The sequence below is a fragment of the Miniopterus natalensis genome, chromosome 16 (assembly GCF_054644295.1).
Source record: "Miniopterus natalensis isolate mMinNat1 chromosome 16, mMinNat1.hap1, whole genome shotgun sequence".
Taxonomy (NCBI): domain Eukaryota; kingdom Metazoa; phylum Chordata; class Mammalia; order Chiroptera; family Miniopteridae; genus Miniopterus; species Miniopterus natalensis.
The window spans coordinates 36,977,960-37,000,784 of NC_142096.1; the positions used below are offsets into that span (position 1 = coordinate 36,977,960).

General features: G+C 42.2%; 1 protein-coding gene across 3 annotated transcripts in view; it reads right to left on the reverse strand.

Annotated features, from left to right (window-relative positions):
* CYRIB (CYFIP related Rac1 interactor B) overlaps positions 1–22,825 on the reverse strand; it is an 86,815-nt gene that overhangs the window by 45,830 nt on the left and 18,160 nt on the right. The window contains exon 1 of one of the 3 annotated variants that reach the window (XM_087825489.1): positions 20,654–20,674. The exons of the other annotated variants lie outside the window; for them this stretch is intronic. The gene's annotated coding sequence lies outside the window, so the exon portion shown is untranslated. Of the gene's footprint in view, positions 1–20,653; positions 20,675–22,825 lie in introns of those variants that run through there. 3 annotated transcript variants of the gene reach the window in all.

Sequence of the window (22,825 nt, forward strand, 5' to 3'; positions counted from 1 at the left end):
GACTGGTTTTACTACTTCGAAGCCTAAAACAATTTTAGGTAAAATTAAATCTTCAGAATTAGTTTTTTCTAATTTTGCAACTCAGAGCAACTATAGTCACTGTAATAAACCAGCTTAAGTTCACAGAGAGCGAGAAGAAACATTTGACCAATGTAACTAGTCACCCTTCTGTGAAAACTTCTTTCCCTAATTGTTTATTCTACAATCCTAGAGTCCTGGATTTAATACATATACAATTTCTGTGTATAAAAGTGCTTGGTAACATCTGGAGGGGATGGGCACTGCTTTTCCAAGATGGCAGTGATCTGACACTGGAACGCGCAGCTGTGTCTCTGACAGATTGAAAAACAAGAACCAAACACAACATGGCTCCAGGAACCACTGGATGGAAGTGAGACTGGCAGCCTTGGGCTCCACTGGATTAGAAATTCTGATTCTGGGGGAGGAGAGAAGGGCTTCTTGCCAGGAGACAGAGAAAGAATTCTGAAGCAACTATCACCTGGTCATTCTGGACTCCTTACTTTGGACCCATATGCTAAGAAAGGGGTTACTATAAGGTAGGTGCAGGGAGGAGGGGGCTGTTAACTGACCCTAACAACAGCGAGGACTTATGGCTGATGCTAACAATGGTGACAGGAGGGTATGTTAAGAACCCAGGGTGTTCAACTGGGGCTGTCACACCCAGTGGTAACTAAGTGGGAAGCTGCAGCAACTACAGGCCAACATGGATAAAACAAGGACAGGCCGTGATTGATCCCTTGGCGGATGTCTGGGTCATTCTACCAGGAAAATGCCTCAAGCTGTTGAAGTGCTGGCTGAAGGTGAGGAAAATCTAGAATGAGTGGTAGAAGACTGAAACAAAAAAATTTATTCCACCACAGTAGACTGTCGCCAGCCACCACCCTGAAAAGCTTGGTAGTAGACAGGGCTAATGACAAGGGGGTTCCCATGAAGCCCATTTCCACTCCAGCTGAGGCACCTCCCCTTATCAGCACTACTGGGCTGCTTTCTGCTCACAGGCTCTGCTGTAAGAGATGCCCACAGGAACTCTTGGCCACTGTGAGACACAAATGAACCTGGAAGTGTGAAGGTGTCAGCACCAACACCCTGTGGTAACCCCTCTCCAATGGGCCAGTGGAGGATGGGATGTAGTAGGTAAGCAGCCCCTCTTCTCACCCAGAGGCATTTCTTTATGTCCTCCTAGGGCTTCTTTAGGATCAATACCCACCAGCTCACAGAAGTGACTGGGTCAGTCAATAATGCACCCTTGGACTGGCTTTCCTTTCTTCCTGCATCAGTTCTCTAACTTCTGTTCCCATTAACAGGTCCCCAAATAAATTAACTGCCTAAAAAGTCCCTGTCTCAGGCTCTGTTTGGGGTGAAATCAGCTCAAGACACTTGTTTAGGACACGGCACTCATTCTCTTCTCATCCTGTCTCTGGGTGCTCCTTCCACATCTCTGCTGAACTCTTCTCTCAAACCCTCGAACGCTGTGTCCCAGGGTCAGTCCGGGTCCTCCACTCTGTGACCTCATTTCCTCTCATGGCTTTACCTATCTATATATCTCAAATGTATTTATTCCATCTAGACACTTCTCTCCAACACCACACTTGTACCACTACGTGCTCAATACCTCCACTAAGATGTTTAATAGAAACCTCACATTTAACATATTCAAAACTGAATTTCTAATCTTCCCCCTCAAACCTTATCTGTCTGCAGTCTTCCCATCTCAGCTGGTGGGCTGCTATCCTTCTAGTTGCTCAGGTAAAAACCCTGGATTCCTCTATTGCAACTACTTTTTCTCACACATCCCATATTCTACTCAAATTCTTGGTACCTCAAATATTCATGCCTACTATTCTACTCCTATTAACTCAAAGTTGAAGGTCAGCTGCATTAGCAGTACTAGACCTATTACTTCTCCATTCAAGAGCCTCTAGAATGGCTTAAAAAGTTAAATGCATATGCAGTTGGCACAAATCAGGTTAGAAGTGCCAACTAGGGCAAACAAACGTGCATGCTTAATCTAAAGGTGCCACTGCTACTAACATGCCATGCTGCTGGGTATACACGTCAAACAATTTTTAGATGTTATCAACTAACTAATTAAGTTTTATAAACACTCAAGAGACAAAATAAACCGCCAGAGGGCTGTACTTGCTAAACGAACCATCAGTTTGCAACGTCTGCTCTAGAACTTTGTATTGTCTACAATTTATGTATTATTCATCCGAATCTTTTACTTTTCTCTACCAGTTAGGAGATGAATTGGAGCTATTTATGTTCAAGACCTAACCACTCTGGTTTTCCTCAAAAGCTCCTCTTGGATCAATGTTACTACAAATGGAATGAATAAACAGTTTTTGCTTTTTCTGCCAAAGAAAAACTTCCTTCCCTAAGGCTGACTGCAGCCACCCAGAAATAAACAAAACAAGTGGCTTGGCTGGCCACCTTCATACTTTCATAAACCAGGGGAAAGACCGGTGCCGCCTGCATAAGACCAGAGAGGAAAAATTCTGTTTATCCTAATTCTTAATAAATCAAGAAATAATAAAACATTTATCACTGTTTTCACCCTTCTTAATCAAATGTAAGGTCATAAATAGTGATTATTAGATAATACATAAATTAGATAATCCAGGCATCTAAACCCCACAAGCCCAGAGGTTCTTCAAATAAGTGTTAAAATTTCTTTGTCTCCAGCAAAACATAAACCATAAGAGTTATGACTTCAGCCTGACTGGGCGTGGCTCAGCGGTTGCGCGTCGACCTAGGATCCAGGCGATCGGGCTTCGATTCCCAGTCAGGGCACATGCCCGGGTTGCGGGCTCGATCCCCAGTCCCGGGTGTGCAGGAGGCAGCTGATCAATGACTCTCTCATCAATGATGTTTCTATCTCTCTATCCCTCTCCTTTCCTATCTCTGAAATCAATAAAGATATATTTAAAAAAAAAAAAAAAAGGATATTAAAAAAAAAAGAGTTATGACTTCAGAGGATCCTGTCGCCATGTGCACAGCTCAGCAGGGTTTCAAATGATGGCACGCAGATCCTACCGCTTAGCAACCCACTGCGCTCCTTCTTCATTCGCGTACATGATAAAATCTAATTCAAGTTCCTTGATATACACAAAACAATCTGAAAAGCCATCTTAGAAACAAAAAAAAAGCACTTGAGCCCACTGACCACATTTCCAGATCAATGTTACAAAAGTGCATTATGTAATTCCAAAAAGTACAGTATGAGTTTTAAGACCATATAAAGGTTACTCTATATCCATCTGAGAAAAAGAAACACTCAAGCCTATAAAAATTTTTTGAAAAACAGAACAACAAATGAGAAGGATCAGTCCTACTCATTAATAATTAAAATTGTGTGGAACTGGTGATATAGTCAGAGGAAGAGAACAGAGAAATCAGAATAGGTCCAACTGTATATAAATGTAAAAAACACCAAATATTTACTGGAAAGTCTATGGTGTATATAATACCAAAACAGGAAATGCAAGGATGAAAAATATTGTGCTCTCTCGAAGCATCTAGCCTTATGGTCGCAATTAAAGTGTTCAAGGCAAAAACAAAGTATCATGAGAAACAGTTACCTATAGTGCTGTGCAATTAAGAGAAGAGGTTTCAGCTAGGGTAGAGCGTGGAAATCGGGTACTAAGGAAGAGTTCACGAAGCCCTAGCAGCTGAGGTGGGTTTTGAAAAATAAACAGGATTTGGAAAAGCAGGAAATCGAGGTAAGAGGCTCAAAGAGAATATTCCACATGAGGAATGAAAAAAGTAAACATCACAGGGCCGTAAAGAAAGAGAATGTTATTTAATGTAAATAAATGGTACTGAAATAATCCCATGGAAAACTGAGATGAAACCTTCTCAGCCTATACATACTAGATGGGTTAGAATTTAATTTCTCAAAACTAAATGGAAAAATATAGAACGCACTACCTTACTTTAGACGAATAATTTGAAGTACTACATGAAATTTAAAATGGAAAGACAGGGCCAATCATTAAAATTTTTAATAAAGAAAATCCACAATGTTTTAATAGTTCATGTAAAATAAATAAAATCACATCATGAGAGGAAAAGACTATCATTACAATTTGTAAGAGAAAGCAAAACAGAAAATATACATGAAAAAAGTTTACATTGATTTTGAATGAGAGAGACCAGGGTTGAATTTCCACTTACTAAATTCTTTGAGTATCTGTTTTGTTATTTGTAAAATGGAGATTTCCACTTTTTTAAGTTATCTAAGCACCAGTTTCCTTTACTTGTAAAATAAAAATAATCTCAAAGATTATGTGAAGATTAATGGAAATGCCAGTTTGCTGAACATGGTCACTACTTTTCTCATATTTCTCTGTGTTGACACTCTGTCTGGGCCTGGACCAGACACTGCTGCGCACACACACCAATAGGCCAGGGAGGCACTCCTATGAGCTCTTCTGAGTCCAGGCACACCAAAGGTGAGGTGGATGTGGGTTTATATATCAGGCAACTGCTGCTCCAAGACATGGCAAGAAAGCCCTGAGATCTACACCCACCCGTGACCCCAGAAATGACATGTCCACATTGTGCCTGACCTATCCACAGAAGTGGCACCTTGTACAGAGAACAATATGAGCACCCTGCATAATCATTCTAGCTTTGACCAACACAGATCTTTGTTGAAATAACAGAATATTTTAGGATATGTAGCGGTCTTGATACCTAATACCAATTGCTTTCCAAAGACATGTTCCCATGTACACTGCCAGCAGAACCACACATGGCCACCCTCGCAGCATCCTGGACATGAATGCATGGTTTACAAAGTGTGCATGTACATATGTGTGTACACACACACACTTCAGTGCCTTCTTTCACATTTTTCATTGAACTACTAATGACATTAAGCATTTTCTTTGAAACTGTAAAACTAGTCCTTTCTCATTTTTCTATTAAGGCCTTACTCATTTGTAAGAGGACGACAGTCATGTTTGAATTTCCTGGATCAGACACTCAATATATAAATATATATGATAAACCTAGACACAGTCTTTTAAAGTATCTATCTCTCTGTCTACTTGGCTGCCATTTCGTAAGTACTTACTGTGTCATATTAAAAAACTCTTGGATATATTTCATGACATAGAATGCAATGGATAAAATGTTGAAGTGGATCCAAACTTGAATAGAAGTATGACAATTTGACCAAGGCATGACAACAATGCTCGCTATGAACTGTAAGCTACACAAGGAAGACGCAAGCAGACAATTGCTCACTTTTACTTAGTAAACGGTAACAGATCTAACCTATGTAAAAAACGCATGTCAATAGATCTAACCAACATAAACAAAAGGAAAATGGTCTCTTTTTGAAGCAAAGAATGCAATGTCCACCTACACATGTCTTTCTACAATTGTGGCACTCCGCAGGGTACCTCTGAAAACACACTTGATAGTAACAGAATCACAGCCAAGCCCATGGTTAGAAAGGCCGAAGTCCCAAAGCTAAATTCACATCTTAATTTGCCATAGCCATTGTTTCTGTTGCTGGAAATATATAACACAAGCATGTGTTCAGTAGCAAAATGCTAAGGGCCAAAAATTAAGATACTGTTCTACAAAAGCATGTATTTAAGTGCAACATGTTCTCAAACTTCTGGGTCTGAACCACATACCGCAAATTTCAAAATGCAGATGGCTATATTTTGAGTCACCTATACTACTTTTTTAACGCCTTATTCCATATATATCAACATATGCAAAAGAAAACTAGGAACCACTGCCCTAGCAGGTTTGGCTCAGTGGTTAGAGTGTCAGCCTCTAGACTGAAATGTTGCTGGTTTAATTCTGGTCAAGGGTATGTACCTCAGTTGCAGCCTTGAGGCAACCAATCAACGTGTCTCTCTCACATCGATGTCTCCTCCCCCTCCCTCCCCTTAAAGCAATGGAAAAAATATCCTCAGGTGAGGATAAAAAAAAAGAAAACTAGAAACCACTAATAAAATCAAATGTACATATCCAACTCTTAAAATTCCTTAATCTTTAGTATATCATTAAAAATTGGAGAAATAATTTGCAAAATCTGGCTGATTTAAAGGTAATTTGTGTTGCTCACAAATAAAGCCAGTGCACTTAGTTCAGGCCACCCAGGCCAGCATTACAAACTGGACCCTCACCTGGCCTGTGAGTTTCAAAGAGAAGCTCTGTGCCTAGGCTGTTAAACACTGTTCTATTCCAGAGAGTTCTATAACCAAAACAAATATTTAACCATCTTCCTGAAAAAAATATGGATCCATATGTAACATAACTTGACAGAAAGAGCACTTTTTAACTTTGAGCAAGATTCTTAAGTCTCTCAAAGCTTCAATTTCTTCATCTGAGAAAGGAAGATAATACCTACTCATAAGATTGAGAGACTCAAGTAACGAATGAGGGGCACCTATTACATGCATTGTCTAGCTCTTCTCCCAGGTCTTAACTGTCACATTAGGCCAACAGCACCCCTCTGCATAGGTGCTGTTACTACCATATTCGTAGTTCTAAGGGCCCAAACAGTTTAAGCAGCACCAGGGTTGTTATGGAGTTTCTCTTCGTTAATTCAACAAATATTATTAAAATCTTCATTGTGTCTCCAGCAGTTCTTGTGATACAAAGGAATAAGACAATTTGTATCCTGAAAGAGGTTAATGACTTCCTGTGTAAATAATACTTGCATATATAAAAAGTAACAAGTCCATAACAATTCTGTCCACCCTAGATTACTGTTACAGGCTACATTACAATAGAAATTTAGAGAACACAATAGTGTGAGAAGAGAATAATCCAAGTGTGGGTTAAGTATCTTCTCCTGGGCCCCATAATACATCATTTTACTCATTAAAATGTTTGGCTCTTCCTAGGGCTGAATGTGGTTATCACAGCTATTCACTGTTACTGTATTCCCTACACTAAGCACAAAGTCTGACACACTGTGGTCTCCAGTGTGTATATGCTGAATAAGTAGATGATTAAATAAGCAAACATGGTAAAGATTTAAGGAGGCCGGAATAAATGTGATTTGTTTAGAGTTAAGACTGGTCATTTTGTTAAAAGGATGTGCTTTCGGAAATGAGCCGTAAGGAGAGATCCACACACAGATAAGTAAATAACACTTTTCTAATTTTTATCAGTTATCTGCCATCACCCCAATAAAATCCTTTTCCATCTGAGTTACCCTGTCAGTTTCTGCAACTTGCAACTAAAGATCCTTGAATGAATTATAAAGAATATTCTGGACTCAAGTAAAAAGCCACCTATAACTTTCTTCCTAATTTAAACCCATTTCTACAAATAAACTAAACTTAACTATGTTACAAATGTAACTCTAAGGTGCAGAGTATAAGCAAAGATACTATCATATTTAAGGCGATACAAGTCGGTTTTTGATATTCAAGAGGTGCCTATTCATTAAGAATAAATTTTGTGCCCGACCGGGCGTGGCTCAGCGGTTGAGAGTCGACCTGGGATCTGGGCGATTGGGGTTCGATTCCCAGTCAGGACACATGCCCGGGTTGCAGGCCGCAGCAGATCAATGACTCTCTCATCATTGATGTTTCTCTCTCTCTCTCCCTCTCCTTTCCCCTGAGATCAATAAAGATATATTTTTTTTAAAAATTAAAAAATAAATTTTGCTTCAAAGTACAAAATTTGAACACTAAAAAAGTATAAGAGAACATCCATAAGGAAGAGATGACAAAACACCAACACTGTTTTAAAATGTATCAGTCAAATAACGAACTAAGAAAACTGTTCTTACAATGTGTTCTCTCTGCAAGGAGATGCCTTCCTCTGTTTTACATATTCCACATTGCTCCAAAACAGTAATGAAAAAATTATCCTACCTTTTCTTTAGGCCCCTAATTCACATGCTTCCTCACTAAAAACCAACACATAAGTAAAACTACTTTCATTCTTTCTTAAAATCTTTCACATTTCAAATCAAAAGTGGAATCTTGCCCTAGCCAGTTTGGTTCAGTGGTTAGAGTGTCAGCCGCAGACTGAAGGGTCCTGGGTTCTATTCCTGCCAAGGGCATGTACCTCAGTTGCAGGCTCCATCCCTGGTCCACTCGGCCACATAAAGGGGGCCAATCAACATCTCTCACATCGATGTTTCCCTCCCTCCCTCTCTTTCTCTCTCCTTCCCTCCCTTGCACTGTCTGAAAAAGCAATGGAAAAAATATCCTCAGTGAGGATTAAAAAAAAACAACACACAAAGTGGAAGCTTTAGCTATACTAAAACTAACATTTTCTACACCTTTGATAGTATCCTGTAGTCATACTGAATCTATTAATCCATTTGTAATTTCTAAGGAATACATTTAGAGGAAGCAAAACACATGTTAATGAGAGTAAGAACATACTGTATTTAAAACTATAGGAAACACTTGTTATAAGGAGGGAAGACAGTTATTAATATGTGTGACTGCTGTGCATCACTATAGATCATAATTTTTTCACAAACACTACAAAATAGATGGTGTTACACTATTTACAAAAAGTAAAAGAGGAAAGTCAACCTCAAGAATGACTTCACTTACCGTATCAGTGCTAATAAGGGGTTGATCTGACTCAAGCACAGTTCTGCCTGGTCCCGAGGTTGATGTTACTTTATTCCATGACAAAATGCTTCAATGGACACATTCTTCTTATAAATATTCATTTCCATTAATATTTTACTTATTAGAAAAACAACTGTAACCATTACCCTGAACAAGCAGAATCTGTGGCATATAACCATAAAGCAACTTTTTGTCCATCACTGTCCTTTAAAGTTATTCTATGGTGACAGCTAGTGTCCCTAAGTTAGGCAAGCCTATGACTTTGGTCATTTTCAAGTTATAAAAATAACCTGAGTTTAGAAATTGAGAGATACAGTTTAGTATAATCACCAAAATTTTTCATTCAAGGCTCCAGCCCCGCACCCTCACCCCGTCCAGGTCCAGGTCCAGGTCCAGCTCTGCCTGTGGCAGGCTAGCCCTAGCCCTAGCCCTAGGTAGTACAAGAAGACTGCTTCACCCGTCTCCCTTCCACCTTAGGTTTCACTAGAGGGCACAGGCGCTCTCTTGGCTGAGTGTTTAAAGCTGATCTGTCAGGGAATGCTTTCAGGGATTCCTTGGACTCTCACCACTCAGGCCCCAGGGATCTCTCACTGAAGCAATTCCCTTGATGCAGAAAGAAGCGTCTTTTCTGGGAACCAGTCATTTAGTCCTCTAGCGCCCTCCTCCCCACCCCCATACAACTCCGATCTTGTGGGCTTCCCCTTGCTAGTGGCTGTCATCTGATCTTTGGGAAACATGTATCCCTTGCCCCCAAGAACATCCCCACTGATGGGCAGTCCCCCCCCCACAGTAATGTCGCTGTGCCATGCTGTGCTGTGCTGCCAGGACAGACAGCGTTTCTTGCACCCAGGCCTGAGCGAGAGGACATCCACTCAGTGCCCCCCAAGTTCTCCAAGTCATTACCATAAAGCCCCTGCACTTGTGGGAGAGGACTCGAGGATGGGGGCGGGGTTAGGGAAAACTCCTAGCACACCAACAACTGGTTCAAAAACTTCCAATTTCCAACTTCCTGAATCTTTTTATACAAACAGATGGGGTACGTGTTAGAAGTCACAAGATCCATTTTCTGCCTCTTTCTCTTATTTTCTTTTTTAATGTGCCTTTACTGACTTCAGAGAGAGGAAAGGAGAGAGAGAGATGGAAACATCAATGATGAGAGAGTCATTGACTGGCTGGCTCCCGCACGTCCCCCACTAGGGATCGAGCCCGCAACCCGGGCATGTGCCCTGACCAGGAATTGAACTGCGATCTCCTGGATCATAGGTCGATGCTCAACCGCTGAGCCACGCCGGCCGGGCTCTGCATTTTTATTTTATTTTTGCAAGACCTGCACGGTGGTCTTACAGCTCACTACAGAAATGTGCATCTACTGACTTAGGGCCAAACTCAGAATAAAAGAGTTCCATTTAACATCTTATTACACAATATACAATTTAACATTTTTCTAAATTTTCCATAAAAAGCAGGAAGAAAAATCCACATCCCACCACACTTAGCTACCATTAACATTTGGGTACTGCTGTCCTTTCTGTAAAGAGTTCATCTGTCATCTGAAAATATCTTACTTCAAGTTTTAATTTTTTCAAATCTTGTACAAAAACACCTCATTTATAAATTTCATTGGGCAATCCAGCTTCCCACACAATTTAAGCATGCCTTTTTGGGACACCAAAACCCACGAAACCAATGTGAGGATGGCTTTCTGAAACTTGACTCGTATAACCCCCAAGTTCACAAACTTTATGGCTCCCCACTGCCACAAATTAAGCTCCAATCTTTTTAAATTAAGCATAATCTATACAACCTCCTACACCTGTTGCATATCTAAATGTGATTTTAAACCATGTACTCATGATATAAAAATCATACTACAAGAAAAGTATGAATGTCAGGGGAGTTCCTGGGATGTGACCTGCTCGTAGATGAGAAGTATTTCAGAATCTGGTCCCAGTTCCACGATCGCCACTGAAAGTATCTCAGGAACAGGCTCCACCAGGGTTACAAAGTTGAACTCACAAAGTGTTCCTCCTCTATATACATGGTAAAATCCAGCTCCTGTTGGAGATCAGTCCCATGTGACTGCAAGTGAAACTCTATCACCACACACATATACTTACTGGCCCCACACCATCACAACTGCCAAAAGTTAATCTAATACTCGAGAGCAGATTTATGGAAACTTTCAATGTTTAAAAGTGGATTTAGGGATTAATTTTGTTAAAGTTTCACACATAATCTGCCATCCATTCACAAAACACACATTTAAAAATTTGTTTTAAAGTCATCTTTCAGCAAAATGAGAACTAAATTCCATTTTACATGCTACCAATAAAAAAGTACTCATAGTTCTTACCAAAAGAATTTTGCTCTTCTCAGAGGTTTATGTCAGTAAAAACTCATAGGATTACAAAAGTGCCTGAAGAAAGAAAATAATCAGTTCTGTCTTAAAGCCGACAAATACGTATTCACTCAAAAAATACACAAGAACAAAAAGTGTGGGCAGACACTGACACGTCTTTATGGGTAACTGTGGAGGGTATGTGTGCACTCACACAACATGCACATGTATGCAGAGATGTTGGAGAGATGGCCACCAAAACAGTGACTACTTAGATGGTGATTTTTTGTTCTCTTCTTTTTTCTCTATTGCTTCAATTTTTTATAAATATGAGCATATATTTTTATGAGAAGAATGCTATTTGTGTAATTTAAAAATGGTATGAAAACTGTAGTGATCAAGACACGTGGGACTAGCAGAAGGATAGACATGTAGACAATGAAACAGAAGTGACAGTCTCGAAATAAACACAGAGATCTATGCTCAACTGATTATCAACAAAGCTACCAAGGCAATTCAGTGGGGGAAAGCTGTCTTTTCAACAAATAGTGCTGACACAACTGGACATCCACATACAAAAAGATGAACTTAGAAATTTACCTCATGCTGTATACAAAAGTTATTTAAAAACAGATCATAGCCCAGCCAGGCGTGGCTCAGTGGTTGAGCATCGACAGAGGATCGAGGAGATCGCAGTTCGATCCCCGGTCAGGGCACACATGCCCAGGTTGCAGGCTCGATCCCCAGTCAGGGGTGTGCAGGAGGAAGTCAATCAATGATCCTCTCTCATTGCTGATGTTTCTATTTCTCTCTCTCCCTTTCCCTTCCTCTCTCTGAAATCAATAAAGATATATTTAAAAAATATATATATATCATAGATGTAAATGTAAGAACTAAAACTACAAAACTTTTAGAACACATGGGAGTAAATCTCATGAGCTTGAGTTAGGCAAAGACTTCTTAAACACAGCACTAAAAGCATGATCCTTAAAAAAAGAAAAAAAAAAAGATAAACTGGACTCCACACCAAAATTCGAAATTCTTGTACCTCAAAAGATACCATTAAGAAAATAAAAAGATCCCTGGCCAGTGTGGCCCAGTGGTGAAAGCATCAGTCCACACACTGAAGGGTCTTGGGTTTGACTGCCAGTCAAGGGCAAGTACCTGGGTTGCAGGTTTGATCCTGGACTGGTTGGGGCACGTGTGGGAGGCAACCAACCCATGTGTCTCCCTCACATCAATGTTTCTTTTTTTCTCTCTCCCCCTCTTCCTCCCTCCCTTCCACTCTCTCTAAAAATCAATGGAAAAAATAGCTTCACCCGAGAATTAACAAAAAAAATGCTTATAAAGAGAGAGCAAGTAGCCCAGTCGGACATGGCTCAGTGGTTGAGCATCGACCTAGGATCCAGGCAATCGGGCTTCGATTCCCGGTCAGGGCACATGCCCGAGTTGCCGGCTTGATCCCCAGTCAGGGGTGTGCAGGAGGCAGCCAATCAATGACTCAAACATCAAACATCATTGATGTTTCTCTCTCTCTCTCCTTTCCTTCTCTGAAATCAATAAAGGTATATAAAAAAAAAAAAAAAAAAAAAAGGAAGAAAGAACAAGTAATGTCATCTAAAATGACACATATTTAATAAGCTAACAGGCTACTAAGAAGGGGTCAGTGACACGTACCAAAGACAGTGCCCTGACCAGTTGTCACCATGATACACACTATAATGGAACTTTGTCACACCCATTTCAAAAGGTTGCCATCCCCAGGCTACAGAGTTTGACTACTGCTTCAACACACTGTTCTATAAATAAAAAGGAAGATCTTTACTTTAATATACTCACATTTTTAATACGGTAAGTCCAAATTATCAAAGACTATTTCCAAACTGCTTCCGTCCTTGATTCTGAGGCATCCACCTACTTTACCCACTAGCAACTCAGAACCAGCACCACCAGAGCAAGATTATTTTACATTCCCAAGTCTGTACATTCATGTTCATGTTAACTCAAATAAATGGAAAAAAAGAAGCTGACTCCTCTGTACTTTTAAAAACAACTTGGTAACTATATTTATGTAACACCAGAATACATTAAATACTTAAGTCAAAACAAGTTCAAATGTAACAATCTTCAGCAAGTAAAGTTAGCTTTCAAAATAATATTTTCAAATGCTTATTTACAGAAAATATCTGGAAGGGAGGAATTAGGTGGCACCAATTGATAAAATAAAGCCTTACTCCTTAAAACACACACACACACACGAAAAACTGTAAGTTTAAACCTCCCCCCAACTAACTATGCCAGCCTCTTATTCCCCAGGTCTATACTGTCCCCAAGATCTAAAGGAAAAGAAGCTGCACTTAAAAATGCTGTATTTAATGAACATTGTTTTGTTTGTTAGAATGAGCCAGAATTTTAAGTAGACAACTTCAGATAGATTGACATAAGCAAAAGCAAAGTAATCTCATACCTTGCAAGCCAAGGTGGTTTTCTCATATTTCACTAATTTAATGCCCCTGAAATTCTTAAAAGACCACATACAATTTTTTTTCAAGATAAAAGATGTCTAAACATGTTAGTCATTACTTTTTGAGTAAATATTAGTTACCACTTGCCTTGAAGAAAATTAATCTAAAAATTCCACCAAGGTCACTGCATATAGGTTTGCCCCCCCCAAAATAGATCAAGGAAATGAACACTGATAATGCATATCGCATTTTTACTATGTGCCAGGTACTTTTTTTGAGTCAGATTTACTGAGGTCTTACCTATGTTGGGATGCAGTTCTCCAGAGGTGTGTCTTTTCTGAATGTATTGCAAGCTGAGAGTACTGACTACCCTTTGCTCTGGGCGATATTTTCAAGGCTATCCATCCGAATGGCCTTGAAAGACACAGTGTCTCCCTCTGGAGCAAAGGACAGGCATGCTTCCTGTCTAGTATAATAGTCTAGTATCATATAAGGTATCCTTGAGCAAAGGACAGGCCCACTACTGCCCATTACAAAAGATTTGGGTTCCCTAAACTCAGGGATTCTCTCCAATAACATAGCCCTCCAGGTGTGCAAGCACAACCTAAATATCAGGAAGCTGGCACAAATGCTGATACTCTGGTGCTGCTGGTACTGAGACAGTAAATTGTCCTTTTGTCTCTTCCATGGGAGCTTTGTGTCTCCTACCAATATCCATTAAAATGTGGCAGGTAACTTATTAGCTTGCCAGCAGGGAAAGATCTCGACAGTCATGGTTCTGGACAGTTTTCGCAACAAGGACAGAACACTGACAGAGCCATGACTTTCCAGCAAAGAAGAGAAAGGCCCCCAAGGGCAGTGCCCTGGAACATGAGAAGACATAGGGGTCAGAGAGCTATCCTAACGTTGGGAGGGGAGAAGCTGGGAATAAGGATCCCCTGTGCCACCTGTTTGTAAACAAGGAGTTAAATCAATGTTTAGAAACTGAGGAGTGACAAGTGGGAATGAAACCAGCCACTCAAGTGAACCGGTTGTTCATTCTCCCCTTGGCTGGCAGGGGAAGGGATGTGTCATGACTTTGGGGAAACAAGCCTTATGTCTCCCTGAAAGGCAGCGTGGCCGTGACTGCTGAGCCAAGGAATCCCCAAAGCTAAAGTAGACTGTGTAAGTAATGATGACCTTACCAATATAGAGCTTTATATAAACCAAAAGTATCAGAAGTTCTTTTGGCTGAACTACGGGAGTGACCAAAAGTGACTGACTACTGATACAGAGTTCCTCTCTCTGTGTGTGCCCTCTCTCCAGTCCTCCCAACTTGCACCTCCAAACTCTTCTGCTTTACAGAGAAAAATGGTAAGGGATGGGGTTGAGGCTTCCTTGACCCCCAAGAGGGACTGAAGGCCATACAGACCCCTCTGAGGCTGTCCAGGAAACCTTAGAGAGGGACTCAAAAGTCTCAGGGCTCTCTTGGATATGGGATCCCAGGTCATTACCACCCTACCTGGCCTCATGGAGGGCAGGGATATCCAGATTCGGCTAATAGGGTTTGGGCAGGATTTACAGTAGGAAAGGGAAATGAATATGACCCATGGGTGGGGCTCTTTGGGGCAATTCAACGTCCTCTTGTTGCCTCTATATCTTAGTGTGTAATAGGAACTCAAGTGTTTCATGGTTGTACTTCCACATCCTGTTAAGTTCACGGGATTCTCCCAATCAGCAAGGGCTGCTCAAAGGAAAGTGTTAGTACCCCTGGGGCCTCACAACCCTAATGACCATTTTGGGTTACAAGTCTCTGTGACTTGTGATTTTACTGACTGGAGCCCCTGACAAAGGGAGGAAGTCTCCTCCTGGCGGTGGCCCTGGAGTTCTGGAGCTTTGCCTCCCTGGCACAACTATTAGGCTACCCCTTTTGAAATGCAGCTACTAGCTTGCCAGCGAGCTCTTGGGGAGATGGAATGCCTGACTCATGGAAGCCTCATGGTCTTCAGAGTGATATTTTCACCTTGGGGTGGATGGGTCAACTCATACTCAATGACTAATAGTGGAGAGTCAACTAAAAATGCATATTTGAGAATACAACTGGCTTTCCCTTAGCCCAAAAGCATCTCAACTGCACGTGAAAAAGTAGTAGCAAGACCTCTAGGGGAGACATATCCCCTACTCTACCACCAGAAGCAAAGTTACTAGCTCAACGGAGCCCACGTCCAGTAAGTCATCCAATCTTATACATTTAACATCATCCCTACATTGTCAACACTCGAGTACTGAACACTATCAATTCTATCCTGCACTTCAACAAAACCTCTTAACTTGCCTACCTGTATTCTATCTTCACCCTCAAACCATTCTCCAAAAGCTGCCAAAACAATCTTTTGAAAAGACAAACTTGAGTATTTCATTCTGTCCCCCCCTAAAAATCCTATAATGGTTTTCCCAGAGCCTTCTGTCGAAACTGACCTGAACGTGTTACCTGGCTCAAGCAGCCAGCCTTATGGGTGACTTACTGTCTGCCTCTTTCCCAGCCCACATTACTAACACCCAGAGTCAGTATCCAGTTCTAAAATGTACATGACCTCTCTTATTTCTAGGCTTTTGCCTCTCCCTCTTCCTACACTCATGCCTACTCCCCCATCTTTGCCTGACTGACTACTGGTCCACTCTTCAGGTCTTAGTTTAGATGGCATTACACACACCATGGGCCTTTATCCTGACTCCTAAATTAGGTGTCTGTGGAACACACACACAGCACTGAATTCACATGGTTTATTTTTCTGGACCACTAACATTTTACTCACTGTTACATAACCCTGCTTATGTGCTCAATAACTATTTGGGTGATTAAGGGCAATCACATACCAAGTATTGTGCCAGGTGTCAAAAAAAAATAGGTGATCAAAAACAAAAAAATTAATGATCATTTGATTTACAAATGCATTACGTTAATAAATTATTTTCTGCATTTCCTATTACACTGCACTGAAATATAAAGATTTCACAAAAAATGTTGTGAAGCACATAACACAGACATTACTATTCCCATTTTATAGATAATCTGAGAATCTTCCCACTATCAAACAAGAGCAAATCAGTGTTTAAGTGCAACGTTTTTATCCATACGTACTACAATTTTGCAATGAGTAGAATCTCTCAATAAGAGTACGAGTCAACAAGCTACGAAAGTTCACTTCAAGACCTAGTAAATCTCAGGTTTCATTTAAATTTGTGCTTTTAATTCAGAGAAATGACATACATAATCCCCAAACAATAATATCTGGGAATAGGTCATAATTCTTCTCACAGCAAATGTTTTCTAAAATGATTTGACCTAAATTAGTATTCCGTGTAATTTGGATTATCTGAGAACATGCCAATTTAAGATTGGAAGAAATATTCTAGGCAGAGTGAGAGTGTCTGCATCCGTCTACATTTGATATACACCAGCCACAATGTACCAATTAGAATACATTAAGGGGGGATGACCTGCATGGCAGAAAATGACTGTACAGGGTTCAAAGCTTCCCAGTGTTGCATACAGTAGGACCACTGGACATGACCTTTTCAAAATAAGTTAAAAAACTACAAAATATATCTTTGCATTAGGCCTTTTATTTAAACAAAATCACAGAGTATCTTTGAACACAGCCATTCTCACCCATGATACCACCATCAGGATGTAGGATGCTGCATAAGAAATGTACATATTTAAAGAATCAAAATTCTAAGAATGCTTTCCTTGTTTAAAAGCTTTACAAATGTCACTCATTTGCATTCCAATATACTTGCATGAGTGGGAAAGGGGTGAAGCTATAGTTGTCGAGCAGGACATTTTAATCTTGTACATGCTCACGAGAGTCAGTCGAGAACAAGCGAACATTATCCACCCTGTGTACCAGCTGAAAAAGCTTTGAGATTTGCTGTTGTAAGTATGCCTTCTAAATATATAATATCAAACATAGGACCTCAAATTAGTACTTTGAAAGAGAATTTTAGTAAACACTACAAGTCATGAAGGTCTGGGTTTGCATGCCAGCGTTCCTCATCCTACTTGGGAGTGCACTTGGACAAGTTACCTGTCTCAGTCTCTTTCCTAACACTAATTAGGAATTAATAGGAATTAACCTACATCTTGCAGGGTTGTCATAAAACTAACTTAATGTATATAAATAACCTGGCATATAGGTGTTCACTATTACAGCATAATAATTAAGAGCCAAGACCCAGTTCTATCACACAGTAGCTGTGTCATTTTAGTTTAACCTATTTCCAAGTCTGAGATAGGAACACTATTATCTACCTAAAGAGGTAGGTGTAAAGATTAAACGTCTTAGAAAACTGCCTGGCAAGTAGTAAATGCTATGTGTTAGTTACTACTAACATCATCACCACCACTGAAATATTAAGTAACCATTGGCACATGATTGGATTATGCCTTCCATTTCTGCTATATGAAATATTCCTTGAAAAATAAACCTAATTTAGTGAATTGATCATAATATAGGATGAATACACACATCCAAGAATTTTCATGCTGACTTTTAGAAACTTTTAATGCACAAGAAATTATCTGAATTAACTACTGTCAATGAATGCTGACAAGATCCATGTACCAAATACCCATTCTAAGTAAAAAAATCTATTTAATGAACTAAAGCATAACACAAAATGACGTCTATTGTACTTTCTCCTGAAAGGTCTCAAAGCAGTTTAATCAGATATAGCAGTCCACAAAATATACAAGCTACTTGAGAAAACTGCAGCCGAGAGCAATCAACATCTTTCTCCAAATCTTTTGCCACATAATTACAAAATGATGGTATAGTGGAAAACACTCTGACCTTGCCATTCATTCAATTATTCAAAGTATTTAAGTATCTACTGTGCAATAGGCAGGCACTGTACTAAACTCTGGTGTAGTAACAGAAATGGAGACCAAAAATAATAGTGGGCATAATATAACTAACATTATTAATGTTTACAAATATTATAACTTAGTTTTCCTTAAACAGTGAAAGAGCAAATTATAGGCTCCAGCAGTTGAGTGTATCAATACTTAATGAGTTAAGTAACATCATATAAGTGGCAGTCCAGTATTCTCCCCAAGGAGACTAAGAGTAAAATGGAATAAATATCCCTCTAGAGTCCTCAGTCAATTACTTACTAAGTAAAGGTAAATGACTATTTCAAATGAGCACAATAATCTTATGAGTAACACTACTTAACATATAATTTTTTAATCAATTTTGGGGGGAATTCAGAGAAATGAATTTTAAGTTTGATTATGTTCAATGTCACCAGTAATCTATCAGAAATAAACTGCCTTCACTCAAGTGTTAACTCAGTGTCTGAAATTACATTTTTGCTGAGAATCTATTTACTCAACGTGCCTCCCTTTGACCAACCACTTTTTTAGAAGGAAAAAAATCTAGCCCCTATCCAATTATCAAATAATCTAGAGTTCATGCTCTATATCCTACATTTTACAAAAACAAGAGTTTCCTTTGAGGCAGCTACATAAGGAAGTTTTAAGGAATTTAAAAAATACACATTAGCTAGCAAATCTGGTCTAACAAAGCAATGCAATCTTGACTATGAGTTAAGAAACCTTACTGCTACAGTGGTCATCCAAAACCTAAACGGGACAAACAGCCAAGTGTCTTCTTAACCCCTAGCTCCCTAAAAGACATATTGCTAGCACTTGTATCATACTGATAAAGTAGATGTACTTCAGGACCAAGAACCTTCCTTGGAGTTCGTTATTATGTACTAAGAATGTCAGATAAAAAACAACAACAACAGAGTGCTATCATCTCATTTTATGAATGTCCACCAGGCAGTTTTAGTTAACTGCAACACTTTACAAACAGGTTTTCAAATACACCCAAATTATCAAGTTGTGCTAGATGCAAAGTTTCTGTTTCTATTATTAAATGCAATTAAAGAATTAAAAGGATCAGTGCATTTTTCTTGCGGTACATTAGTCTAAAGTGATTTGCAGTAATTCCCCAAACACCCAAGTGATTGAAATTCCAAGTGAACTATAGACAACCCTCCTCTGCGATGTCAGTCTGCCAAGCTGCAAGACTCTAAGAACACAAATTGGACTGCCATACATTTTCCACATAAAGATTAAGGAGTAAAAAGATAGCCAACTCGATACATTTACAGGAGTGGAAAAACATTGTAAACAAATTTCAAAAATCTGTCTCATCCAGAATGGCACTTTTTGGCACTGCAAGAATCCAGGCATTTCATCAGTATTCCGCACGCCAAGGGACACTCGGGAACTGTTGTTGACAGAGGAGAAAGTCTCTCCAGCCAACAGTATTAACAGGTAATGTTGCGGGTCGGGCAGGGAACGGAGCGAGGGGGGCTGTGGAGGAGCAGCAGAGAGAGTAACAATCGACCGCCAAATTTTACATTCAGAGAAAATTAATCCATCGTAGATGCTCCTCCAGGAAAAAAAGGGGGGCGGGATATTCGGTATGGCCCAGAACCGCCGTAAGGGACACGGACACACACACACACACACACAAGCGCGCGCGCCGCAGTGGCCACTTCCACTACAGCTTGACAGCCATAGATTTGGGTAATTATAGTAGAAACTGTGTGCTTTGGAAACACACTAAGACCACACCCTGGGACTGAGGATCTGGACTTTCAACGCTGGGAACTCCGAGGTGGACGCTGCACGTAAGTGGGGAGGTCTCGCCGCACAGGTGGGAGGACGAGGTGGCCCACAGAGACGCCAACTTCCACGCGGGGACCGGCGGCCGGGCGCGGCGCGGAGCCTGAGGAAGGGGGTGTGGACCCGGGGACGAGCTCGGAGAGGGAGGGCGCGAGGACGGAGCGGCGGCGCGCGGAGGAAGGGGCGGTGGGGGCTGCGGGCGGAGGCGAAGTGGACGCGGGTGGGGAGCGGGGCGGGCCGGGGACCCAGACCTCAGGGGCGGCGGGATCCGGGGGCGGGAGGGGCGGCGAGCACGCGCACGGAGCTGCGAGGGGAAGGGGCGGAATGGCAGACCCGAATGAATGAGCGCGGGGGGCGCCGGGGCGCGCGGGGGCGCCCAGGGAGGTGCAGCCGCAGCGCTGGGGGTGGGCGCCAGGGCGGGCCCACCACGCGGGGTGACGAGGGAGCCCGGCGGCGCCGCCACCGCCGCCGCGGGCGCCTCCGCACCCGCCTCTCCGCCAAAATGGGGTCGAGGCGCCGGCGAGCGAGGGGTGTGAGGGGAGCGGGGAAATGGTCAAGATGAACCACTCACCCTGCGCTCGAGCCTCCGGGCTCTCAGCCCCGCTCGTCCGCCCTCCTCCAGCCGCGGCGGCGACTCCTCAGCGGCGCTAGGGGGAGCCCCGGGCCCGGAGCGGGGCAGCGGCGGCGGCCGGACCGGGAGCCCCTCCGCACCTGCCCCAGTGGCGGAGGCGCGACGAGCCAGGCGGCGGCGGCGACGGCGGCTCTGAGCGGGGAGGGCAAGTGACCCGGATGTACAGGGTAACGGCGAGGAGGGGGAGGGGGGAATGCCAGGAAGTGAGGGCGCCGCGGACCTGTCCGGCCGTGCGCATGCGCCGCGAGCCCGCCCCGTAAGGTAAATCCGTCCCCGCCCCCTTCTCCCCCGCCCCCCCCCGAGGGGGCGGGGCGAGGCCGGAGACAGGTGGTCGGCGCGCGCGGGGAGGAGAGGACGGGGGCGCGGCCGCCTCCTCTAAGCACCCGCCCTCCTTAAAGGAGCAGCACCTTCGCGCGGAGACCGCGTCCGGGTGGGTCTGGGTCTCGCAGCCTTTTCGTTTGACTGATGGAAAAGTGAGGTTCAGCGGTGACGGTGACCAGCCTCAGGCCACCGAGCTCGGAAACGGCAAGAACTGAAACTGGGGACTCGCAGCCCAGGACTCTCTGAGTTGAACCCAATGAAGCGTGCGCGCCCAACCCCCCCCCGCACCCCCAAGTGTGGAATGGCTGGGGGGTGGGCACGCCGTCCCCCGCCGCCCGGTGCTGAGCCTCGCTCCCTCCCCCGGGCCGGGCAGAGGCGCTCGGCGGGCTCCCGGCGGAGAGCTGCACCGTTATCGCCGCGATGCTATCGCGGAGACGCCCTTGGGAGGTGTTACATGATCAGGCTGCGAACAGAAACAGGCGCCACTTGAGACTTGCGCCGTGCCACGCACAGCTCTTTCAGATAAATGAGACTTTGTTCTGGAGTCCTGCAAAAATGTCTGATAGAGAACTTGGATGTGGCAGCGGGCGCAGCCTCTTCATTCTCCCCTAATTCCCCTTTCACGCTCAGGACCGTAAATGCTCCCTCCTTACATGCAAAACCGGAACATCCCACTTAGCTAGCTCGTCCTAATGCTGTTACGAAACACTCAGATTTTTTCATTAACACTAAAGTGTAAATGATTACAATGTTACCTTTCCTGGGGGTATTTTCAGTTTGACTGCTGAGCTGATCATTACTATGGAGATAAATGGCTCTAAATGTTTTGGGGTCAAGAGCCCTATGAAAATCCCATAAAAGTATGGTCTTTTCTCCCCAGGAAAATGCACATATGCACACAAATTTGCATACGATTTCAGGGAATTTATGGATCCAGCAAGCCTGTCTATAAAACCCTGATTATGGACCCTGTTTCAATCAAATAGGCTCCCAGGAACTATCTGGACCTTACCATATGTAGCCAAGAAATCACTCCTTGCACCATATACAAAAGGGCTGCTTTTACCTTATTTAGGCTTTAGTCTTTTGTCTTCCTCTTGAGATACATGGAGACCAAATGGTATTGGCCATATTTACACAGAAATGTGTTGAGAGTCATGGAGACATTAGGTGGCTTTTTCAAGGCACACACTCAAGAGTCCTAGGCCTCAGACATTTACCCTAATATTTTAGGATATCATATTTTAGGATGATTTGGGAGTTCTATACTATATTATAATCTTCATCAATTTCAATTAAACTGAGGGAGCTGATATTTATATTGCAAACACTGGTGCTGCAATATAACAGTCTTCACAATCTGAGGACTTTGGTCCATTTGTCTGACACACTGAAACTGTTAAATAACCCTGGTTTATACAGACCCACTGTCCTCAATTTGAACCAGAGGAAGAGTTCACACACCTGCCCAGTCCCATGATCTCTGAGTAACACCTCTAATCCAATCTCCCACCAAAAGAAATCTCTCTCGTAGTATCCTCAGCACATCAACATCCAGCTTAGCTCAGATGTCTATAATTATGGGGAGTTCATTACTGCAATTTTCAGCCTCCTCTAACTGTTAGGAACCTCTTCCATTACACTGAGAAGACACTGGATGCACAACAACTTTCATTCATTGGTCCTAATCTTATCTCTGGGAGCAATATAAACATGACGCGGGTCTTTAGGGGAACTTACAGTCTAGCGAAGAAAACAGTCCATTGATGAGTAACAATGGTAAAGTAGGAT